A 3,260-nucleotide genomic window follows, 5' to 3' on the forward strand; every position below is an offset into this window, starting at 1 on the left:
GTAATATAGAGTCATTTTAGATAACAAAAAAGTTGGTAGACTAGAATCATTAACATCCCAGAGGAAGCATCCATGAATCTTGAAGTTGTTCATGATGCATGATTAAATACTGAGAGGTGAGGCCCTGGCTGGCTCAGTTGACAGAGCATGTGACTATTGATCTTGGGGTTGTGAGTTTGAATCCCTCACTGATTGTAGAGATGACTTTTTTTTAAAAAATTACATCTTTTAGGGGCACCTGGGTGACTCAGTGGGTTAAAGCCTCTGCCTTCGGCTCAGGTCATGATCTCAAGGTCCTGGGATCGAGCCCCGCATCGGGCTCTCGGCTCAGCAGGGAGCCTGCTTCCCTTCCTGCCTCTCTGCCTACTTGTGATCTCTCTCTCTGTCAAATAAATAAATAAAATATTTTTAAAAATTACATCTTTTAGGGGCGCCTGGGTGGCTCAGTGGGTTAAAGCCTCTGCCTTCGGCTCAGGTCATGATCTCGGAGTTCTGGGATCGAGCCCCACATTGGGCTCTCTGCTCAGCGGGGAGCCTGCTTCCTTCTCTCTCTCTGCCTGCCTCTCTGCCTACTTGTGATCTCTGTCTGTCAAATAAATGAATAAAATCTTTTTAAAATTTTTTAAAAATTACATCTTTAAATATATTGAAAGATGCCTCTTAGTCTGTAAGTCAGAGAGCTAACACTCAACCATTAATTCTCCAACATCCCAAAGTGCCAATAGAGCTTGAAAAGAAACATCTTTAATGCCACGGTGCTAGACTAAGAGCTGGGAAGTAAGCCTCCTTAGGAGGTAACTCTTGCCATTCACCTAAATGCAGAGCAGCTGCTGCCTCTGCTTTTTCCAAGGAAAGTCTTCTCTGCCTTCTGCTTTGCCCCAGGGACCCAAAGAAGACAGAGAATCCTTAGCTCTTTCCCTGGGGAATAGGTGGTTCAGACTCCCTCATGCCTCCCAAGAAAAGTCAGAAACAGGTGATAGGTTGGGATGCAGTAGACCTAGATTACCCAAGGCCCTTGCCCACTGAAGAGTCCCTGCAAAGACGGTTGCCAGGGTTGCTTAGGGCACCTGCAGCAATAAATCTCAAGTGGTCTGATGGTTACCATAGGCAACACTCTAGCTTCCCTGAAAACAAGAGACAGGTGCTCTCTTTGCATCCTTCATACATTGGGGATGAAGTTACGGGGGGAAGGGGAAAAAAATGTTCCTAATTCTGAATTCATTTTAAAGATGACTACTCAATGAAATAGAAGCTGAATCTCCTATAGCATTTCCTAAGGTGGAAAGGATTTTAGTCTTCTGTATGGGGAGAGAGATAATAATTAGCAATCTAGCTAAGTGACAAGGAAATCAAATGAAATACAAGGAAGATAAAAGTTTCTAGGTCTTAAAGCTTGCTGCCTGAATGTAACCAGTGACAAGGGTATAAATTGGTGGTTTTTAATCTTTAGTATCTATAATAATCACTGGGGGATTTGCCCCAGTAACTTCTTTTTTTAAAAGATTTTATTTATTTATTTGACAGAGTGATCCCAAGTAGGCAGAGAGGCAGGCAGAGAGAGGGAGAAGCAGGCTTCCTGCTGAGCAGAGAGCCTAATATGGGGGCTCGATCCCAGGACACATCCCAGGATGCCGAGATCATGACCTGAGCTGAAAGCAGAGGCTTAACCCACTGAGCCACCCAGGCGCCCCGCCCCAATAACTCCTAATTCATTAAGTCTGAGTTGTGATATGGATAATAGCAGTTTTCTTTTTTCTTTCCTTTTCTTCCTTTTCCTTTTATTTCTTTCTTTTCTTTCTACCATTGTCAACAGTCTGCAAGCAACTTAAAACTTTGGAGCTTACATCAGACTTGCTGAAACAGTTCAGAGAAAGCTAGAAAATTCATAAAACAAAGAAGCCTGAAGACTTGATCTCCTCCTTGGACTCTGGTCCTTTTGCTGATAAGCTCCTTCCCCATCCCAAGATCCTGTCCCCATCCAACACTTCTGAGACCGAGGCAAGTCTCGAATAGATCTGAAGCAGGACTGACAAAGTACGTCCAGGCAGGATTTTGCCAGTGCATTCTTCCTGCTGTTACTTGTAACTACACTCTGGGCTAGAGATGCTAGAAATGGTGAAAAGGAGAAAAATAGGGTCCCATCAAGGCTTCAGGTACTGATCCTCTTCTAAGCCTGAAAAGTGAATTTCATGCTTCTGGGGGCTGTAGATACTGCCTGGATGGTCTTCAAATCACAATGGCTTTGATCTAATGATAAGGTCAGTTCTGACCTATCATCTTCTTAGTTCTGGTTACTCACTGTTTGAGCTCAGGCTGCCATAATCAAACACTATGGATTGGTGACTTAAACAACAGCAATTTATTTCTCATAGCGCTTGAGGTTTTATGTCCGTGATCAGGGTACTAGCATGGTCAGATTCCGATGAAAGCTCTCTTCCTCATTTGTAGACAGCTGCCTTCTGGTTGTATCCTCAACATAGCAGAGAGCAAGTACCAGTCTCTTCCATTTCTCATAAGGACACTAATCCAATCATGCGCCCCACCCTCGTGACGTCATTAAACCTAATTACCTCCCAGAGGCCCAAGCTCCAAATACTATCACATTTAGGGGTTAGGGCTTCAGCATGTGAATATTGGGAAGATACAAACATTGTATCTTGACATACATAATATGGGTTGACTGCCCTATCCATTAAAAAAAAAAAATCTCAGGGGCGCCTGGGTGGCTCAGTAGGTTAAAGCCTCTGCCTTCGGCTCAGGTCATGATCTCAGGGTCCTGGGATCAAGCCCCACGTCGGGTTCTCTGCTCAGCAGGGAGCTTGCTTCCCTTCCCCTCTCTCTGCCTGCCTCTCTGCCTACTTGTGATCTCTGCCTGTCAAAAAAAAAAAAACCTCAGAGTCCTATTCCGCCCAAGACATTTTCCCCATTCTGCAGCTTTTAAAACACTTTACCATGAAAACTTTTAAACATAAAAATATGAGGAAAACATAGTACAGTGATCCTCTACTTGCCTATCACCCAACTCAATTATCAACCCTCTGCCACTCGTTTTTAATGGATCCTAATCTCCAACACAGACAAGTAGTTTCTATGAAGACAGAAATTGTGTTTTAATGTCCTTAGAACCAGGTAAATTGCCTGGCTCGTGGGCACTTAAAAAATTATCGCTGAATTAATGCACGGTGATGATGGCCCTGTACTACCATGCTAGATGTTATGGGAGACACCAAGATAAATGAGACCTGCCTCCTGCCCCCAGG

The sequence above is a fragment of the Mustela erminea genome, chromosome 9, assembly GCF_009829155.1.
Source record: "Mustela erminea isolate mMusErm1 chromosome 9, mMusErm1.Pri, whole genome shotgun sequence".
Classification (NCBI taxonomy): domain Eukaryota; kingdom Metazoa; phylum Chordata; class Mammalia; order Carnivora; family Mustelidae; genus Mustela; species Mustela erminea.